Source organism: Oryctolagus cuniculus, chromosome 15 (genome assembly GCF_051225735.1).
Source record: "Oryctolagus cuniculus isolate XC-2025 breed Fujian yellow rabbit chromosome 15, ASM5122573v1, whole genome shotgun sequence".
NCBI classification, from domain to species: domain Eukaryota; kingdom Metazoa; phylum Chordata; class Mammalia; order Lagomorpha; family Leporidae; genus Oryctolagus; species Oryctolagus cuniculus.
In genome coordinates this window covers 5,341,099-5,363,514 of record NC_142881.1, presented here as the reverse complement: position 1 = coordinate 5,363,514, position 22,416 = coordinate 5,341,099, and the positions used below count along the sequence as shown (strand labels likewise).

The window sequence follows — 22,416 nt, the reverse complement described above, 5'->3', positions numbered from 1 at the left end:
GCTTCCAGGAGGCACAGCCAGATGCTGGCTTGATTTCCTGGCAGGAGACTTTTTACCAAGCAGCCCTGGCCCCCAGTAAAGAATAGCAGGTAGGCAGGGCTTCAAAGAGCTCATGGGAAATGTGTATTGTGGAAAAGAAAACACGGATTTCAAATTATCATCAAAGTAAACTCATCTTTTAATTCAGGTTTTCCAGGAACTTCCTGAATTACCCTCCAATATGAAGGCTCAATCAGAGTCTACATTCCTGTCTAGTGTTTTACTGCCATTGCTATCCCACTTTTCTCTCTCACCCCTGTGTCACTGCCTCTTCAGATTATTCCCTTGACCTGGCCGGCGCCGCGGCTCACTAGGCTAATCCTCCACCTTGCAGCGCCGGCACACCGGGTTCTAGTCCTGATCGGGATACCGGATTCTGCCCCGGTTGCCCCTCTTCCAGGCCAGCTCTCTGCTGTGGCCAGGGAGTGCAGTGGAGGATGGCCCAGGTGCTTGGGCCCTGCACCCCATGGGAGACCAGGAGAAGCACCTGGCTCCTGCCTTCGGATCAGCGCGGTACGCCGGCCGCAGCAGCCATTGGAGGGTGAACCAACGGCAAAAAGGAAGACCTTTCTCTCTGTCTCTCTCTCTCTCACTGTCCACTCTGCCTGTCAAAAAAAAATTATTCCCTTAACCCCTTTCCTCACTGTTTACCCCTCCGAGGATAAAAATTTCCAACCATTTGATAACGCTGCCTCAATCCCAACAGCTACTCTCACCAGGTCTTTGCATCTGATCTGCTAACTTACACAGAAGTATTCAAGAGAAACAGCTATGTCAAGAACTGGGTTACAGTCAGTAGCTTCAACCAGGGATGATTTTGCCACCAGGGCACGTGTGATAACGTCTGCGGAAGTCGCTGGTTGTCATGGCAGGGTGACTGGTGTGCTGGTGACCAGAGAGGCTGCCCAACATTCTTCAATGCACACGCAGCACCCTCCTGCCCCAGCAAAGAACCGTCCAGTCCAAAATGTCTCCCCACAGGGGAGAGACCCCATTTTAATCTTCTCTTCCTGAATAGCTACATTTAAGCAGATGGTCTATAACTTAATAAGCAGGAGAAAATCTCTGAGTTCCCTTAGTTGTTACTTATATGGGCAAACAGATGTGTTATGTACTTTGAAAGGCCACCTTTGAATGGGAGGAAACGTGCCAAAAATAAAACCACACTCAAGCCCCACTCGCCGCAGGGATGTCGGTGCCGTAGTGGGGAGTGGTGGTTGGCACTTAACTGGGGAAGGTTTTGCAGAGGGACGGTTCTTGGGTCTTGTGGGAGGGACGAGTTGGGCGTTCCGGCTGGAGGAAGCTGAGTCGGGGGGGAAGGTGCAGAAGCTGGGAGGTGGGGACGTGGGGGTGGGAACAGAATAGCTGGACCAGCGGGGTTTTTGGAGGGAGAGGTGTGGCCTTGTCGGGTGTGCCCTGTTAGCAAGAAACTCCAAGCACAATCGTGAGAGGCGATATTCAGTTCCAGGCCAGGGAAAGGCAGGAGCCCTCAGGAGCCTCCTAGGATCACTCGGAAGTGAGACAGAGCTCCGCTGGGCGCCGCCTGTCACAGACGCTGACTCTGCCCGAACTTCCAGCACAGCTCATCCTCTGCCTCCCTGGCTCACGGCTGAGGCTCCTTGCCTGGGGTCTAATCACCGAATCTTTTTCAAATTGAAGGAACATATATGGGTTAGCACGGATCACAAGCACGGGACAGCTTGAGCCACTTAAGAGAAACTTCAAGTCCAAGTAGTGTACAAAAACATCCTGGTCTTATCTGAGATTCCGACATTCTCGGGAGAAACCGCAGTCTGCTGTGTGTTCTCTAGAGGGGCTCTCGGAGCCAGCCAATGCTGACGCTTCAATCAAATCATCATTTGGCTTCTTTCTCTCATTGTTCCTCAAACCCTGCCCCCTCCACCCTGGTGCTTTATCATTCCAAACTGTTCTTCTGCTTCCCCGAGTGTGTTTCCCTGCCAAACTCTGCAGGCCAAGGCTCCAGCCTTCACATGGCCCTGCCCCGAGATAGGGGCTCAGCTTCAGCCCTTGCTTGCTTGCTCGCTCCTGGGGTCACAGCTGCGGCTCTGGTCTGCGCTCCTCTGGTGTGTGAGCTCACCCAGAGCTGGGGCTGGAAATGGAAAGTCAGCACTTTTTAGAAAGTAATTGGTCTTTGAACATGATAAACGAGTTTCAGAGAGCAGAATAATGAGAAGGAAGAACAGAGAGAGAGGGGAAGAATTCCCCCCCCCCCACCCCGGCATGAGGATGCTGAGGATGAGGGGGCGGGGGTGTGCGAGACGCAGCAGGGTGGGAGGACAGAGGGTCTCCACAGGGTTGGAAATGCTCCCTACAAACCCCAAACAAAAGCACAGTTGTCTCCTGTCCATAGTCAGTTCCTACTCAACTGTTTTCAGAGAGGAAACCACCACTGGTGAGGACCCCCATTATCCCAAATTATAAATCATCAGTGCGAAACAACATCGTGAAAGAAAGAAGAAGGGTTGGAAACAGTGAGACGCTCCACTCCCCAAGACCGCATCTTGGGGCCCGTGCTGTGGCGTAGCAGGTAAAGGCGTGGCCTGCAGTGCCAGCATCCCATATGAGTCCCGGCTGCTCCACTTCCAACCCAGCTCTCTGCTGTGGCCTGGGAAAGCAGTGGAAGATGGCCCAAGTGCTTAGGCCCCTGCACCCATGTGAGAGATCCGGAAGAAGCTCCTGGCCCCTGGCTTCGGATCAGTGCAGTTCCGGCCATTGTGGCCATCTGGAGGGTGAACCAGTGGATGGAAGACCTCTCTGTCTCACCCTCTCTCTTACTCTCCTCTGTCTCTCTCTGCCTCTGCCTCTCTGTAACTCTGCCTTTCAAATAGTAAATAAATCTTAAAAAAAAAAATCAAATCATAGTCTTAAAAAAAAAGACTGCATCTCTACATAGCGATGAGTGCCTGTGCTCTGTGCATGCCTGAGTCGTCCATTACCTCCGCCTTCTACAAGTTGAGCGCGGGGACAGCGACACCAGCAAACAGGTGATTTTTACAAGTGGGAGCAGGAACTGGGTGGACACCTGGGGCAGGCTGGGTAAAGGATGAAGGGTGGGACCAGTGGGAGGCTGCAGGAAGACCAGGGCGAGAGGGCTGATTCCATCACGGCTCCCTTCCGGACAGGGTGACCCCTTGCTGCTTCCGGAAGCACAGAGACTCCGGGCCACGTGCTGGGTGATCTGGTCCCCATTCACCCCAGTGGATATTTCATCCTCTTGGTATCTCCGGTTGCCCGTAGTAACTGTGGATGTCACTAATGTAACAACAGCTGTTCTAATTGTCTCTGTCACGGTACAGGAAAAGCACAAACATGTTTGTACAGCTTTTTCTCAGCAAAGCTGTCACTTCCCTTCTTATTAATTTGGTCTTCTGTGGTGAGTGGGGATACGTAGATGAGAAAGAGTAGTGTGACATCCGCTACAAGGGCCCAGGCCACTGCCCAGGACTCATTATCAATGACTTTCTAAGAAGATGACACGCGTGTGGAGTGCTTGTGCCTGAAGGTGCTCATCTGGGGCAACTGACAAAGTCCTGCCCTGCTCCCGGGTCTTGGGGACTTGTTTTGAGGTGAGGTTTGGTGCTCTGAGCAAAACCAGGCAAAGCAGAAAGGGGAAATTATGCTGTGTGGACTTAGGGAGGCAGCAGCTGTGGGACAGGTCCTCTTCTCTACACACGGTGGTCTTGGCAGCCCTGTCAGACGCTGTCTCACGCCACTCCTCCAAGCTGCGGGACCACCATCACATCTCACACCAAGCAGCTAACTCACGGGTGGATGCCTGCCCTAGGCTGCAGCCATGTTTACATTTTCCTTCCACAGTACAGTATCGCTTGGCAGTAGATTCTTAATAACAGCTTTCCCAAGCAGACCTCCGCAGGTTACGCCATAACCCTTAAAACAACTCTGTATATGACGAACTAACATCTCTCCTATGCGTTTAGAGTGGTGTTTGATACACTTCATTCTTGGGATAACTGGGAAAATAAACACTAAAATCATCTTATCTTCTATCGTCGGCTGAGACACCATGGTTGAGAGACTCTAAGCTTGTGCCTCATACAAACACCAAAAATACATGAACTGATGAACAAATCACTACTAATACACAATGGGGTGAAGGCAGAGAGCTAAGAAACCAACTATGCTGAAAAACGGAATACTAAAACAAAAAGACATAAATCCAAAACAAGGCAAGGAAGAAACAAAATCATATGGGGAAAAGAAAATGTATAGCCACCACTGCATAAAGCAAATCATACCCACAATGAAGTTAAATGTAAATGGTCAGATAGAGAAAAAGCAACACTCCACCCTGGGCTTCAGGAGGAAGCGCGTTTAAAGGTGAAAGCAGAGAAACTGGTATACTACAGAAAATACTACTTGATAAATTGGATTTCAAATTTTAAAAATTCTGCTTGCCAAAAGACATCATTTAAAAAACATAAAGTTAAGGCAGAGGAGGGGAAAATAATTGCAATACAGAAGCCTTGTTTCTAGAACACACAAAGAACTGTTGACCGCCCAAGAGCAAAAACTACTCACTTAAAACGGACACAAAACTGGAGCAAATGTTCATGCAAAATGATATTGGAGTGGGCAATAAGCAGACGCTAACAAGGCCAAGCACACAAGACTCGAAGAAGACGTGAACTTACACTGCAAGGAGGCACCAATACTCGCCCACCAGAACAGCTGGCTCCAAAAACCAAAAATACCAAGCGTTTTGCTGAGGGTGGGACAACTAGACACACACACGTTTCTAGGGGAGCACGCTGGTACAACCGCTTTGGAGAGCAATTGCATAGTTTCCTAGAAAGCTGAACATAAACCTGCCGTGTGAAACAGGAATTCTGCTGCTACACATCTTCCTGAGAGAAACGTCCACACAACAATTCACACAGGGTTCATCCTGACAGCTTTGCTCTTCACTGCTCAAAAGCTGAACCACCCGAATGCCTGTTAATGGTGGGAGTATAAACCAAATGTGAAATATGCAACAGAGTTATCAGTACTGTAGGCTTAACCACTCTTCTGGAGTTCTATGCTTCCATCTGTGGAGTTTTCCTTCAATCTGAAGAATACCCTTGTACAGCTCTTACAGCCGAGTCTGTTACAGATGAATTTTACCACCTATCTCCGGTCTTTAAACATCTTCCTTTTCACTGCACTTGAATTCTAGGCGGCATTGTCCTTACCGTCTGCCTCTCATGTTATCTTTCCATTTGCTTCTGGCAAGCATGCTTCTGTTGGAAAGTCAGCCGTAAGTCCTAACTGTGCTCCTTTCAAAGTCTTTTGTCCGAATGCTATAAAGATTTCCTCTTAGATTTTGATTTTCAATAATTTTATTGTCATAAGCTGAGATACCTTTGTATTTATTCTCATTAGTGTTCACACAACTTAAAATTGTGACCTGACTGCTTCTCATCACTTTTGAAAATCCCTCAGCCGTTGTGTCTTTAGATACTGCTTCTGCTTCGACCTCTCTACTCCTTCTTAGGAATCCAGTTGCAAGTCAGACATTTAACCTTTCCAAATGTCATGTAGGATCTGTCCTGGTCTCTTCATTGTTTCCCTCTATATATTTGCTTTGGCCAATTTATTTATCTTCAGTTTTACTATTCCTAATTTGTTCTATTTCCATTCCAATGAGAACTTAATTTTAGAGACTGCCATTATCCAGTTACACAATTCCCACTTGACTCATTATTCACGGATTCTAGGCCACTATCGACTTTTCTGCATGTTTTTCTCCATTTCAAACTTTTTCAAAATAACACCAAGTCCTTCTTAATTAAGTTGAATATCTGTATTATCTCTAAGTCTGCTTTTATTGTTTTTCTTTTGATTGGCAGTTTCCCACCTCTTAAAAAAAAGACGTCTACTTCATATTTCATGCCAGACACTGTGTATGAAAGTCCCCAGAGATGCTCCAAATAACAGGTCCCAGCGGAGAAAGTGCAGCCTTCGGTCTGTGGGCCAGTTAGACTGATGTGGTCAGTCTCTAACTTGTTCAGCCAGGTCAGCAATGGCTCCTGCTGAGAGTCCAGCTCTGCCCAGTACCTATACCTTGAGACAACTCTCCCTGGCTGCGGATCGAGAATCCATCTTCTCAGCCCCAGGAGGCTGCAGGCGAGGTTCCACTCACCTCTTGGGGTTGGAAGTGCACTCTTTGGCTTCCTCGTCCACACCCCAGCAGTTGGGGGGACACCTGCCGCAGGTCCCATTCCTGCAGCCTGACCTCGCCTCCCCAGGCACCAGGATGGTGTAGAAGATTCCACTCTGCCTTTCTCCCCTAGCACTGCAGCCCCAAACACTACGTGAGCATTGACACGAACATTCGTGCTACACAGCCAAGGCAAACCTTCAACCCAAGCCTTCCCTTTCCTACTTCAAATGGACCATGGAAATCTTGCTTTCACTGTTGACCTACTTAACATTTTTAATACATAGTATAAAACCCAACTTCTACATGGTTACTGTTTAAAATCAGCTCTAATTTTGAGTACATGCTGTTTTGACTACTTTTTTTTTTCAAATCTTGATTTTTTTTTTCTATTTGGGGAAATGTCCTCAAACTATATCCTAGAAGCATGAAAATGTCCACTGCAGACTGACTGGTGCCTTGTGTGGTTTGTAGTAGAGGGCATCTCAGATACGAAGCATCACTGTCTCATGGTCAGCAACTGCAATTGACAGCTGTGACGTGTCCAGCTCCCTTCAATAATGTGTCCATAGCAGGAGGTCAGATCTCATCACTCAGCCATCCAAGAAGGAAGTGTGTCAGCCATCATGGAGCCTCTCCCGGGATGATACGCGACTCAGTGGACACCTGTCAGTTTTGTCCACTGTCTCCCATGCCCCTTGCATACAGGACCAGAGTGCAGAATTCTTTGAGGGAACCATCACCCTCCCACCAAACCCTCGTGATTTTGGGACTATGTGCCAAGGACGGACACGTGACCTGGGCTTGGCCGACAACTACTGCACACCTTTGGTCCCAACGATCATTTCCACGTGGTCTGTGCTGATCCTCAAAGACTCGATGCGAGGATTTCCCTTATGTAATTGAGGAGGAGAGTGCTTTCTGTTGGAGTCCATCAGAAAGGGACACGAGGCTGTAGCGGCTGGCAGGCATCTTGGGACTGAGGCAGAGCCAGCAGGAGGCTGAGCCAGTGGATGCAGATAAGAAACACCAGTGGGGACACTGGCTCAATCCCTGATCCTGTCCAGGAAGCCAGGAAATACCCCCAGGACTTCTTCATTTTGTGAATAGAAAAAAAAATGCCAACTTAACATAAGCAGGTTTTAGTTTGATTAGTATCACTCATAACCAAGAGTCAGTTTCCTTATTAGATCATTCTCAACAATGGATCATCGTTCTCAGCCAGAGTTCATTACGAGAAAGGGCAGAACAGAGTCCAGAAAACCGAGATGAATCTAAAGGGCTCTTTCTGCTTTACTCTGGGTGGAAGTTCACGTACAGGAGGTGGCTACGTCCCAACGTGAGTACATCCCTGAGCCACTCAACTTCCAAGGAGATGTGGTGAAATTGTCTTGGGGGCCAGGAGCTAGACAGAATCGTGTAACACCCAGACAAATAGGACCTACGATGGTCATACACGTGGACTTGGACTTGGCAAAAGATCACGGCTAGGGCCGGTGCTGTGCTTAGCAGGTAAAGCTACTGCCTACGGTGTTGACATCCCATATGGGCTCTGGTTCAAGGAACGGCTGCTCCACTTCCAATCCAGCTCCCTACTGATGGCCTGGGAAAGTACTGGAAGATGGCCCAAGTCCTGGGTTCCCTGCGCCCCTGTGGGAGACCCAGAGGAACCTGCTGGCTCCTGGCTTTGGGTAGGCGCAGCTCCAGCCATTGTGGCCATTTGGGGAGTGAACCATCAGATGGAAGATTCCTCCCTCCCTCCCTCTTTCTCTCTCTCTCTGCTTCTGCCTCTCTGTAACTCTCGGCTAGAGGTGAGGAGTTAGTGTCACAGTAACGGAATCAATAGTTGAATCCTTGGAAGGTGCTGAAACGCTCCAGGTACAATGAGATAAAAAGGGAGGAGCCAGAAGACAGCAGCTGAGAGCAACACAAATTCAGAGGGCTGGTGGCCGAGACGGGAGGAGAGGAAGCAGCAGCTGGAGTGGACAAAGAGGTAGGAGGAGAACCCAGAAACATTTGGAATCGAGAAGTCGAGAAACAGCAGTTGCAAAAAGAGAGCTCACCACGTGCCAATGCCAAGCAAGCCAAGGCCCTAGACTGGCCACAGGGTGCTCAGAGCGCGATGGCTGCGGCTTCCTACAGGGAGGGGCAGGGAGCGGGATTGGGCGGGTCTCTCAGCTCCCACAGAAGCTGGGACACCGTGAATGTGCCTTCTTATCTGAACCCGAAACGGCAAGGAACGGCTGGGAGAGCTGCTCCAGTCTCAGCTGCTCAAATAAAGTCGCTCGGTTAATTTGCTGTCACGGCCACAGGGAGTTCTTCAAAGGAGCTGCCTCTGAAGTCACTGATGACGACGCGCCAATGCCGGGCGTGCTGAAATTCTTGGAAACTGGAAACCTGAGCAGTTGCAACTGGTAAGGTTCCTCCGAGAAAAGCGCACGTGTTGTCTCTGAGGGTTGTTCAGTGAACCAAAGACACGCGTTGGCGCGGCTCCTGGGCGTTTATTTTAGAGAACATCTTTAAAGCTTCTCCAACTCGTTTCCCCACCTGCCGGCTCCACTCACCGGCTCTCTCTCGCCGCACCTGCCGGGGCCGGGAGATCGGCTCTGTGCGCCTGTCTGCTGCACCCAGAACGCGTGTCTGCCCCTCCCGGCTGACAGCTCTTTCTCGTTATGTCTGGGCAGTGGCAACACGGGGCGTGGAAATCAGATCTGGAAGTTGGGGGTGACCGCCTTGTGTGAACGCCTGTTACAGGCATTTCCTAGGGCAGCTGCGTTCCCAGAGACACTCCAGGCTGGACCAGACGGGGCGTAGCACCTGCCAATGAAGCTGCAGGCCCGGAAACGCAGCCTCCAGACGCCGCCAACACTGCTCTGGAGGTGGACTTTGAAAGCCCCCCCCCCTTCAAATGCAGGCCGGGGGGGCGGGGGTCTACAGCACCAGGACTCTCAACCTTCCCGAAGCAGCCCCAGACACGAACGTGGCAAGACAGCAAACGCCCACTCTCACGCACGGGCAGCCGCGGGGAGGCCTGGAGACCTGATGTGTGCCCGCGTAGCCCACTGCAGAGAACACGAAAGCCAGCAGGAACTTCTGGCCGTGTACACACATTCCTAGCAGCTGACTAGGCACGGGCAAAGATTATATGCCCCAGTGGTCCTGTTTTGAACTAGAAAAGAAGGCGTTGGATTTCAAAGGAGCTGGGAGAGAGTCCTGTACCCCTGGCAGGCTCTTAACCCTTACGTTCGTACAGCACGAGGATGGACACGGTCAAGGGCTCTGTCTGAGCAAGTAGCGCAGGAGTGCTGACCTGGCACTGCTGGCTTATGCTTTTTTAAATTTTTTTTTTATTTTTTTAATTTTTTTGACAGGCAGAGTGGACAGTGAGAGAGAGACAGAGAGAAAGATCTTCCTTTGCTGTTAGTTCACGCTCCAAATGGCTGCTATGGCCAGCGCACTGCGCTGATCTGAAGCCAGGAGCCAGGTGCTTCTCCTGGTCTCCCATGGGGTGCAGGGCCCAAGCACCTGGGCCATCCTCCACTGCACTTCCTGGCCACAGCAGAGAGCTGGCCTGGAAGAGGGGCAACCGGGACAGAATCCGGCGCCCCGACCGGGACTAGAACCCGGGGTGCCAGCGCCGCAGGCGGAGGATTAGCCTAGTGAGCCACGGTCCCGGCTGATTTATGCTTTTTAAAAAGAGTAGAATATCTCTAGCTCCCACACAGGAGCCAGCACGTAATGGATTCTCAAGAAATGCTGTTAATTAAATGAACAGACAGAAGAACTCAACAGAAAAGATCATCTCAAATTAGGAATTTATTTCCCCCTCAAAAATGCTCAAAAGTGCTTCAACATGTTTGTGGGAAATGGAATTAGAAGAAGTTTGTTGAGGCCGGTGTGCGGTGCAGTGGGTTAGCCTGCTATCTGTGATGCCAGCATCCCATACGGGTGCTGGTTCAAGTCCTGGCCTCTCTGTTTCGGACCCAGCTCCCTGTGTACTCCTGGGGAAGCAGAAGAAGTGGTCCAAGTGCTTGGGCCCCTGCCACCCACATGGGAGACCTGCATGAAGTTCCAGGCTCCTGGTTTTGGTCAGAGCCAGCCCCGCCTGTTGAGGCCATTTGGGGAATGAACTAATGGACGGAAACTCTCTCCCTCCCTCTCTGTAACCCTACATATCTTCCGTGAATGTCTTGAAGGCCTCCTGCTTGTCAAACCCTGAGACAGACTTCCACGGGCCAGAACCTCGGCCCCAGGCAGAGCCACACCCCCAGCAGGTGCGGAGGCTTCACGCTGCTGGAGCCCAGGGATCGGGTGGCACCCACTCCCCACGTCGGGCAGGGCTCAATGTCCATGACTGCATGTGGGCGACCCTGATGAGGTATTCAATGTTCCCTGGTGACAGGAAAATTCATTATAAGAGCTACACAGCACACTTTGATTTTAAAAATTATTCATTTGAAAAGTAGACACATACACCCACACCCATCCACCCCCCCCCCCACACACCCCACAGGGAGACAGTGAGAGCCGGAGGTGTCTCCCATCCTCTGGATTACTCCCCAAATGCCCACAACAGGCAGGAAAAAGCCAGAAGCTGAGAACTTAAGCCAGTTTCCCATGTGGGCGACAGGGACCCGTCCACTGGAGCTGCTACCACTGCCTCCTGGGGCGCACATTAGCAGGAAGTTGGAATCAGGATAGAGCGGCAGACTGAAGCTGGCGCTCGGTTATGGGATGCAGGCAGCCCGAGCCTGTCTTAATTCCTATACAAATGCCCACCCTACATTTCATTTTAGTCTTTGATATTCACTTAGGTGTTAGGGGAATTACTACGTACAACAAGTGTGGATAAACTATCATATGTATGTAGCTGCTTTTACGCTTAGGCTAAGATTATGCTGGCGGACAACGGGTGAAGTTCGCAAACATGGATGTAACATGGGGCACCCACAAAGGGAGATACAAGCCTGCTGATCCGCCGGCGACAGGGAACAGCGCACACTTGACACTTGTGAGTTTGAGTCAGCTCACCTACACCCTTGAGAGGTGCCTGCTGGGTAGCGCGTGCCAGAGAGGGCAAGGAACCCAGCTCTGAGCGTCCCCTTAGGAGGGGACGTTTGAGCAGAGCCACATCCATGACCCCGTTCTCTCGGCAGGGTCCCCCCGAGCGGATGGCCCAGTCTCTACACTCCTGGGAGGTCGGCAGATTCAAGGGAAGACAAGCTCTTTCGGGGTTTTTAGTGTGAAAAACGCTTGTGAAAGTGGCAGCGCCACCGGAACGGAATCCTGTGCGCCACTTTCAGGAAAAGGTCGATTCGTTCCCGGTAAGTAGCAGAAGAGCCCCGAGGCACGGATCCGCTCGGGGAATGTGAAATGCCGGAGTTCTGTATGTCAGATGCTGGACCGTCAGGAATTAACTTTTTAAAATAACGTTTTCAGATGAAATAACTTAATGATTGGGTTTGAGTCTCAAGAATTGATAGCTGCCGCTAGCCACTCTTCTGTTTTTGACTCCAAAGGCCCACAGGTGCCTCCTTAGTCTGTCAGCTGACCTGCAAGCCAGGACAACCCACTGGCCGTGAGCACACCCAGCCCAGGCCTTGGTTTCTAAGTCCATTCTCCAGTGAGTTGAGGCTCCTTGGAGAAACAGGCAACGTTAGGACAAGAACAGGAAACACAAGGACACCAGACAAGCAGGGTGTGTGTAGTGACAAGTGGTAGAAGTGATGAGACACACACGCACACGCACACACACACACAAATGCACACAGGTCAAAAGCACACAGCAGCCAGCTGAAAGAACTCCCAGTGGCCAAAGCCAGAACACTCTGAAAACAACGTAACTAGAACAGTATTGGCTCGCAACCGAAAGCACAAATGCCCATGAGACAAAGGCTTAAACACAGCAATGAACAGGGAGAGGAGCAAGTCTCACACACAGAAGTCCCCAAACTACACGAAATTCTTCTCCCCCGAGGAGGTAGAGCCCGGCTCCCACTCCATCGTGTGGGGGTCTCAGCAGCCTCCTTCCACAGAACGCGGGTGCAGGGGGACAGAGGGACCCCCAGGGGAGAAACGCAGCCAGCAGCCCTCAGCTGGGCCGCCGCAGTCAGCACCAGCAGTGGCAAGTCCTGTGGCAGCATGTGCCCAGGACACGGGGCAGTGAGGCCAGCGCCTTACCTGTGCCGCCTCTCCCCACACAGACAAATCACAGATGGGGGACAGTCGACACGGCTTGCCCAGCATTCCTCGAAACTGCCAAGTCAGCAAGATCAAGGAAAGCTTAGGAAACTGTTGTAAGGAGGAGCCTGGGGAGACAGGACAGGGGGCGTCACGGGGACCCTGGGATGGAGGCCCTCAGGGAACACCCAGGAATGCCGTGGTGCAGCCGGCAGAGCCACCGCCTGCGATGCCGACATCCCTCATGTGAGCGCTGGTTCAAGTCCCAGCTGCTCCCCTTCCAGTCCAGCTCCCTGCCGATACGCCTGGGAAAGCAGCAGAGGATGGCCCACGTGCCTGGGTCTCTGTCGCCCATGTGGGGGACCCGGATGCGGTTCCTGGCTCCTGGCTCCAGCCTGGCCCCGTCCTGCCATTTGGGGAGTGAACCGGCAGATAGAAGATCTCTCTCTCCCTCTTTCTCTCTCTCTCTCTTTCTGTCTGCCTGTCACTTTTTCAAATAAGTAAATCTTTTTCTAAAAAAAGAACTTGGTGAAGTATTAAGTCTTTTTACTGTAATGTAAATTTAAAATAGGTTATCTCAAAAACTAAAAAAAAAAAAGGTTAGAAGGAAGGAGAGGATGGGAGGGAGGATGGGGGAATATCATTCTGTTTTTAGACTTGTATCTACAAACCATATTGAATCTGTTAAAAATTAATTAAAATGAAAATTTTAAAAATTTAAAAATTAAAATAAAACCTAAGGCAATCTGCATAAGATATGGATTTGAATTAACCATCACCATAATGGCTTCATTCATTCTGGCAAACAACTGTAACTATCGTGCGAGACGTTCCTAGCAGGGAGAACTGGGTGAGGCACCGGGAACAATGCACTCTCTTTGTAATTTTTCTGCAAAGATAAAGCTGTTCCTGCACAGAACGCTTGAGCAGTGTGTGGGTGGGGAATCAACGCGAATCCTCAGCTGCCTCAGATCTGCAGTGGGCAGATTCCTGCAGACGCCCGGTCTCGGGAGACAGACACTTCTGTCTGCCCACTGACACACGGCGCCCGCGGCGCTTTCTCAACCTGCGTAGACGCTGCCCCCACAGAGGCAAAAACCCGTGCTTACGACAGGAGAGGAGAGTCTCAGGCACAACACTGGGTCCTCCGGCACTCAGCAAGGCCACCGGAAGCCGATTCTCAGTTCTCAGCTCCTCTTGGTGGGGAGAAATTAAATTTTCATTCCAATGAATTTCTCTCTTTAGGAGGTAATTATGAATAATGGTTGCAAAACATGGATGCACACCACAGACAGACATGCCTGGCGCTCACAGGGACACGCAGGAGAGAACATGCAGACAGCGATAAATCAACAAAGAGAAGGTCTCTGGTGGACGCTCTCTGTATGTGACAGTGCAAGGTCAAGGTTCCCTCCAGCGCTGTATTCGGTTGTTGTTTTAACAGGAGTCTCCATACACACACTCTTGTGGTAAGCTTGGAAAGATTTTTCATTTTCAGACGATTATTTACTTATTATTTTCTACTTGAAAGGAAAAACAAGATTGGGAGCGGGGGTGCGTGAGAGAGAGAGATGGAGAGGAAGGGGGGAGATAAAGAGGTTCCACCCTTTGTTTCACCCCACAGTGTCCACAGGCCAGGTTCAGGCTGGGAGCCAGCAACTCTGTCCGGGTCTCCCGCACGAGTGGCAGGGGCCCAAGGGCTTGGGTCATCATCCTCTGCCTTCCCAGGTGCCTTAGTGGGGAGCTGGCTCAGAAGTGGAGCAGCCGGGACTCGAACCAGAGCTCTGGTGTGGGATGCAGGCGTCACCGCAGCAGCCCGCTTCTAGCTTTAAAGGAAAGAACAGGAAGGCTTTTGTTTTCCAAATCTGAATGCAGAATTTTGCTTGAACAAGAACCCGTTTACTCCCTTGAGACTGTTCAGGGAGCAAGCATGGGGAGGCACAAGTCCTCACTGGTTTCAGGTTTGCAACTTGAGAGAAACCCCAGGTGGACCCACGGGTGGCAGCATCCCGCCTCCACAGGACAAGACAGGAGGAGGTGCAGCACGGACACCACTGCAGCTGAGGGGGGAATAAGCTCTTTAGGACCACAATCCTCGCAAGAAACGACGAGCTCTCTAAGCGATCTCAGTCCCCCAACTCTCTCTCCCAGCAAAAGGTCTCAGACACAGAAATGTATCCATGGAGGTCACAAACGGGCCACAGGTATCTAAGTGCCGGTAACAAGGGAAACCAGGGTGGATACAAGGGGACTCCTGTAGCATCTTTGCCTTATTCAGTAAATCTAAAACTTCGTAATACAAGTTATTTTTTTTTAAGCACACATCTCTTATTACGCACTTATTTAAAATCCACTCTACGCTATGGACTTCCCAGGGCAGGACTGGGTGCTGCTCGCCCTTCCGTCCAAGACCCCTGAGCCCAGAGCTCAGCACGGCTTTGGACAGACAAACGAACCTCTGAAAACAGAACTCATCAAACGCCCTTTCTCCTGACACCAAGCAACCAAGTGTCCCGCGCGTTAGTCAAATATGCAAAGGGCCAAGAAAAATTATCTCTCACAGTTGTCCAATGGATTCAGTGTTTTAAAAAACATGATTTAGAAAAAAAAGATCCAGGTTTTTGATGAGTGTTAGAGGCTCGGGGGTGGGAACTGCAGGAAGAGGTCATTCAATAATAAAGATTTTTACAAATGATATCAAGGCCGTTGTCACAAGAAACAGGCTGGAGGTGAGAGTGGCTGGAAACATAGTCCCCCTGGGGGCCGTGGCTGAAGCAAGCACAATACCTTGGCTTGCTCTCTCTGCTTTGTGCGGCAGCCAGAGAGGAAGAGAGAACAGGAAACGCGCTGGCAGGGAGCTGAGATGGAGCAGTCACATCTTGTTGAAGAAAGCCAGATCTCCCCGGGGAGGGCAAGACGGGCAGGGGGTGAGCCCCCGCGAGCGCTCCCCATGTCTGTCTTCCGACCGGTGACCTCAGCCGTCTGGAGTGGGGATTTATGAACCAGCCCCGGGACCACGCACACAGGGAGGAAAGCCGAGGACTGTTCTGGGAAGTAGCAAAGTGCTATAGAAAGAACACCCAGGGGCTGGCACTGTGGCTCAGAGGGTTAAAGCCCCGGCCTGCAGTGTGGGCATCCCACGTGGGTACCAGTTCAAGTCCCAGCTGCTCCACTTCCAATCTAGTTCCCTGATAATGCGCCTGGGAAAGCAGCAGAAGATGGGCCAAGTCCTTGGACTCCCGCACCCATGTGGGAGACCCGAAAGAAGCTCCTGGCTCCTGGCTCCTGGCCCCTGGTTTCAGATAGGCCCAGCTCCGGCCATTGGTGGCCACCTGGGGAGTGAAGCAGGATGGAAGACAGGACGCTGATCTTCTCACGTGCCCCCGGCCTCTGGGCGAGAGCACCCCCAAGGCCACCTTGGACAACAGCGTCCACCCTGCAGGTACAGGAGGAGCCAGTGAGATGGCCTCTGTGGGACATCCAGCCCAGGCATGGCAACCTGTGGCCCTCAGCCCAAAGCTAGCACATGTCCTGCTTCCTGTGAGCCTGGTCTGGTGCCAGGTTTCTCAGTGGTTTAGAGAACGAAGAATATTCCATAACAAATCAAAGTCATAATAGATTCTAATTCCAATGTCTGTAAATGAAGCAAGCACGTGGCTTGGCAGTTGAGATGTCCATGTCCAACCCGGAATACCTGGATTTGATCCCCAGCTCCAGCTGCCCCAGGAGACAGGCGCATGGATGGCTGAGCGCCAGCCCCGTCCAAGCTCAAGGCAAAGCTCCAGGAGCTGTGGGTTTCCTGACCTCTCTCACCTTTCCCAACCAGGGGCGGTCCTGGCCCCCAGGGGACGTAGGACAGTATCTGGAGACGTCTGCGGTAACCACGACTGGGAGGACACGGTACCTGCACGAGAGGATAAACATCCCCCATGGCACAAGACAGCCACTTACGCTACACACACAACAAAGGGTCACCCAGCAGAATGCAATGGCCCGGAAGTCAAGAAACTGACACAGAGCAGGGAGGAGGCCGCGGACGTTGCTAAGAGCCAAACGTGCTGTTGCAGGCAGCAAAGTGGGCACAGCCAACCCCTGTGCACACGAGGAAAGGGAGCTCAGCAAGGGCCAGTGGCCGCCCCAACGTCATAGCGCGAGGGAGGCCCAGCAGGGTCTGAATCCGTCTCTGTGAGCCCCGCCCCACCACTGACTTCCCAGTGCACGTAAGACCCTTGAATTCACACACACAGGTGCGGGGCAGCCAGCTCTGGCTCTGCAGCTCCTCTGCCCAGAGGCTGGGCATGGCCCGGGCTCTCCGAAACGATCCCAGTCCCCTCCCCAAGTCTCTCTGTCCTCGGGCAGGACTTCACGCTGCAACAGGCGTGAGAGGCCTGGGACGGGAGCTGAGGCCTCCAGTAGCCTTCTGTGTGCCCACACGGCCTCATAGGAATGGCCAGGCTAGGGTGGGGCTGGGGCTGCAGCCAGCGGTGCAATTGGGCAGTTGGGAGAAAATGTCCCGACTTGTGAGCCCCGTATGCTTCTTAGGACAAAGCTTACAATCTTTTTAAAATTGTTTTCTTACAGCCGGCGCCGCGGCTCACTAGGCTAATTCTCTGCCTGCGGCGCCGGCACACTGGGTTCTAGTCCCGGTTGGGGCGCCGGATTCTGTCCCGGTTGCCCCTCTTCCAGGCCAGCTCTCTGCTGTGGCCAGGGAGCGCAGTGGAGGATGGCCCAAGTGCTTGGGCCCTGCACCCCATGGGAGACCAGGAAAAAGCACCTGGCTCCTGGCTCCTGGCTCCTGCCATCGGATCAGCGCGGTGCGCCGGCTGCAGCGCGCCGGCCGCGGCGGCCATTGGAGGGTGAACCAACAGCAAAGGAAGACCTTTCTCTCTGTCTCTCTCTCTCACTGTCCACTCTGCCTGTCAAAAAAAAAAAATTTGTTTTCTTACAAGGAAATGCCACTGGCTGGCTTGTTCTAACACAAGGCTAACCACTGAGCTTACCTGGCCAAACACCAGTACCACCTGCAATTGTCAAGATGAGCCCTGAGAGAAGGAGAAACATGGAGGACACGGGGTTGGCCACGTACCACCACCTGTTAAGGAGCGGCTCCTGCAGGTGAGACGTTGGCAACCCAGAGTCAAAACCGCAGTGTCCCTCCAGGCTCCCGGGGCTCCCAATGCTTCCCGAGGTCCCGCACTGGCTGAAAGAGGCAACACCCAAAACGCTGCGGGAGCCCAGGGGGTCCGCACGCTCTGCAGGAGGTGGGGGACGCTGAAGCTGACTCAGGCTGTGTCCTGTAGCAGTCACAGCCAGCTCTGCAGCAGTGGGCGACTAAGGACCTGGGCGCAGGGGACGCCTGGGTGTCAGTCAACAAACCTTTTGCACTCTCCCCTCAAGGTGCCCGGCGTGCACCAAGGGCATCCTCAAAGGCTCCAAGCAGAGCAAGGGCTGTGGATTTTAAGTCAACGCCAGAGACATGACAAGAGCTGAAGCTGTCACACACGCTTTGCCTGTACCAAGGACCCAAAGTGTGGCAGCTCTGGGTGCTTAGTATCCCTGGGAGTCCCTGGCACAGGTGGACAGGAAGTCACAGGGCTGAGTGACGTCATTGAGAGCAGGCCCTTAGAGAAGTGGGCCTGGGGAGAAACTCACAGGACTGGAATAGCAAGAGCTGAAAACTGATAAGAAACCAAGGAGAACTGGGTCCCAGGAGCCAATGGGAAGAGAGGAGCGGAGCCGAGATAAGAAAGAGAAAGAAGGGAAACCGCACACAGGCGGGGAGCGGGGAGGCCCCTCCGACCTTGGCGAGGGCCGTTCTGATGCAGGGCTGGCACGGGAAGAACGAGGAGGAACAGCACTCGGTTCTCTGAGCCGTGAGACAAAGCAAGTGGACGTGCACGGGGCAGACGCGGCCGCTGCCCTTGCCCTCCGCCGCTGTTGCGGGTCTGAGATCCGCGGTCTGCACTACGAGCTTGGCTTTCATGTCCTCACCGGTTCGCTTTTACTCTCCATTTCACCTCCTGCATCCATGATCTCATCCTCCCGTGGGAAGGCGGGAAATCCAAGGCCGAGCCCCACCGAGGCCATCTCGCTGTCAGTCACGGGGTGACCCGTCTGCCCTGGCTCTGGCCGGATGCTTTGCAAGACAAGAAACTGGAGATTGGGCCCCAAAGGCTGTGCAACTGTTCACACCCCCTTGCTGAGGGGAAGCGTCTGTCTCCGAGGCGTGCGTGCGGATGCTGCTCCATCGCGTTCCACGGTGCCCAGGAGGGACAGGAGGCAGACAGCTTGTGCTTGACAAGGACAAGAGGCTGCCAGGTCCCCGCCTGCCCCAGACCCACCTCCTCCTGGACCTCCACTCTTGCAGCGCGCGGGTGGCAGTGATGGCTTGGTTCTCGACTGCTGAAGATCCCATTCGGAGAAGCCTCAAACCCGGTGAGACAGAGAAACACGCCCATGTTTCTACGCGTTTTTCTCAACTGTGTGTGCTCTTTAAAATCACCTGGCGGCATCTTTAGAAGGGAAGATGGCTCTGCCTTCCCCAAACCAATGAAATCGTCCCTAACCCTGGGCACTGGACACCAGACACTGTGACAGGAATCCAGGAAACGCTGATATGTGGCCAGAATGGGAGCAGCGTGCATGCCGGGAGCCACGGACGCCCTGAGAACCAAAAGTAGTGGGCAGCAGCCCCCACCCCCCACCGATGCAGCCAGGCTCATCCCTTGGGGTCTCACCCACCGGCAGGAACAGCCCCACTGAGTCTCCCTTCACTGTTGGCCCACCTCCCTCCACCACCCACAAGCAGGGTCTGAGCTGCCCGCCTCTCCCAGGCAGTTGCTCCAGCCCCCTTCCCACCCTCTTTGTTTCCACCCCAAATCTCTCTGCAGGGCCAACTCTCACTCCCAGCCCCAGGCTCAGAGCCCCAGGGTACCCGCCCCTTCCTGTCCTACCCCATCAGGACCCTGCTGACCTCTACATGCACTCCGCTCTCCCTCCTCTGTTCCAGCCTTGGGCTCTCTGTCCCTCGTCCTGGATGCTCGTCCCCACGTCTCTGCACGGCTGGCTCACCTGTCATGTCATCCAGGGCAGATGTCACCTCCCCAGAGAGACCTTTCGTGACCATGCTTGGGCAGAGATTGGCTCCAGGAGCAAGCACCAAGTCTGGCTCATCATAGGCGTGGCGTGAACGTTTGGGAAGCAGTGGGGAACCCCGGGGAACCGTCCTGCTCTTTAAGCCCTAAATGCTTCTGGGGAGGCGACGGGTTCAGCCTGCAGACTGCACGCGTGGCCTCCTCTGATTCAGCAGAGTGGGTGATGGCAGGGGTGAGTGGGGACGGGTGCAGCCCACACCTGTGGCCCATGGGGTGTTGAGTGACAGTGGCCACACCTTTCTCGCCTCGCTGGGAGGAGGCGGCCTCCAGGCTGTGGACAGAGATTCACCGCTGAAACTCGGGCACAACCGTGAGCACCAGATCTGAGGCCAACTCCGGCAAACTGCCCAGAGGGCAAACAGAGGCTCCCGCCCTGCAGTTCCAGCCGCGGCCCTGGGTTCCAGTGGCATTCCCGATGCAGACAGAAGCGGCATGGAGAACATCCTAAGGAACAAGGGAGCCCCTCTCAGGAAGGCTGTGCGTGTCCCCTCTGGGGAGGAACAACTGTGAAAACTGAGCCCGACGGTTTGGCCAGGAGAGGAGGAGCCGCCCTCGGCCGCGTTCTGGACGCTGACGTCCATGTTCTACGGATCGATGTTCTCTCTGTGGGAGCAGGAGGACCCCTGTGGGAAATCTGGAACCTACTGCTCCCGAGCCATGCATATCTGTCCACCTGTCCGTCTGTGTCCGTCCCATCTCCCATGCCCTAGCCACACCCGCTCCTCCTTGCTCCTTGCACTCGTAGGCCTGCTCTTCAGTACTTAAAACGATTAAAACTGAAAAAGGTTAAAGGCTGTCACCCTGTTCCCCTCTGTGGAGGGCCTTTCCGTTAACCCATCCAAACACGGCCTCCGCGTGTGTCCCCGGGGACTCGGGCTGGCAAACACGGAGCACGTCTGGATTTACTGCACTTCCGTCTTCCTCACTGGGATGTACGTCGCAGGGGGCAGGAAGCCCCGTGGCCCTCCTCCACTGCCGGACGCCCGGCACCTGGCAGTCACAGGTGCCCAGTTAGAAGCTGGCTACGAAGCAGCAGGGGGTAAGGCAGCCGTGTGAAAGCCCGCAGTCTGAGCTGTAACAGGCACCGCTGTGTGCAAACGTATTCATTAATGTGACCGTGCTCTGTCTACCTGAGGACACACGGTGCAGATCTGGTTTCAGACTAAAACCTTATCTGTTACTGACAGGGAGACACACATATGTACACCATCGGCTGGAGCACACATCTGCTCCACAGAGAATCCCAGCAAACCTCCTCGTGCACCCTTCCTTGGCAGTGACCCAACAAACACGAGGACGTGCTGTAATTACGCAGTCCCGATGCGGAAGCCACGGGCTCTGCCCTGGGCCGGGCCCCACGGTGGCACTGTTCCCAACTCACCCGGGCCACGTTCCCCTAAACGCCGGGGACTGCAGTCAGGTTAGCACAGCAGGCACCACCCACACGGTTCTCACCCTGGAGGGAGTCTCCCAGAGGAGCCGGGACATGTACCAGAGAACAGGGGTTGTTTTCCACCAAAACAGTGCCCGTGGCCCACAGCCACCACGGGGAGCCTGTCCAGTGGGGGTGTCCCGTCCACTCCAGCATTCCTGGTGGCACCTGCAGGATGGGGGGGTGGCAGCTGGAGGGCAGAGACCAGCACGTGCCCGGCCTGCTCCGCACCCCGAGCAAGCCCATAGCCCTCGGCCGCGCGTTGCTCCGAGTCTCCCCCAGCCAGGGTTGCAAGCTCAGCGCTAGCACACGAAGGTTGCATTTGATAAACTACAATTTAGGTGTGAATATGTCAACATGGGACTTCAGTATTGCATGTGGGGACACACTTACAATAAATCATCATTTATCTGAAACCCACATTTAGCTGGGCCTTCTTCCTTGCATTTACCACATCGGGCAGCTCTACCCTCAGGGAAAGTCCCTCAATGGCTCCCAGCTCCGAACTGCCCCAAAGTTTCACATCATTAGTACTTATCATGTTTTAAGTAGTCATTTTCATTGTAAAACGGCTCACTCCTCTTGTTCTGTATCTATCGTGTTGAGTCTGATTTTGAGGATTGGTGACATAATGACATTTTTTCTTTTTTTTTTTTTTTTTTTTTTGACAGACAGAGTGGACAGTGAGAGAGAGAGACAGAGAAAGGTCTTCCTTTTTGCTGTTGGTTCACCCTCCAATGGCCTCCATGGCCAGCGCTGCGCTGATCCGAAGGCAGGAGCCAGGGGCTTCTCCTGGTCTCCCAAGGGGTGCAGGGCCCAAGCACTTGGGCCATCCTCCACTGCACTCCCTGGCCACAGCAGAGAGCTGGCCTGGAAGAGGGGCAACCGGGACAGAATCCAGCACCCCAACTGGGACTAGAACCTGGTGTGCCGGTGCCGCAGGTGGAGGATTAGCCTATTGAGCCATGGTGCTGGCCAAAATTTTCTTTAATATCTCAAGTTTTTCCTCAGATAGGACAATGCTTGACTTGTACGTTATATATTCAATTTACAGCAGGCTTTGTGAGGCCAAAACGTCTTAAAAAGCGAAGCTCTGACATTTGGTTCCTTTCATGAAACCACCGACCTTTCGAGGGCTCAGTTCCAAACTCCAACTCTCCAGAAAATAAATTAATGATGTAAATCAGCGCATCACTGCTCACATAAAAGCGGCCCACTGCCACCCCCCAGAAAGCTACAAAGGATTTTCATAATCTCAACTGATCTTTAAAAAAACCTGTTTTATATTACAAAAAAAATCTAAAAATAGTTCTACATAGCACAGGGACAAATCCATCATCTGATCTCTCCAAAGAGCTCATGTTTCTATAGATTTTATCACTTTCCAACTGTTCCTACAAGTTCTGAAATTTAAGAAGTCCTGTCAATTT

General features: G+C 52.9%; 1 protein-coding gene across 1 annotated transcript in view; it reads right to left on the bottom strand.

Moving 5' to 3' along the window:
• ADAM12 (ADAM metallopeptidase domain 12) overlaps positions 1–22,416 on the bottom strand; it is a 319,692-nt gene that overhangs the window by 248,808 nt on the left and 48,468 nt on the right. The window lies entirely within an intron of this gene.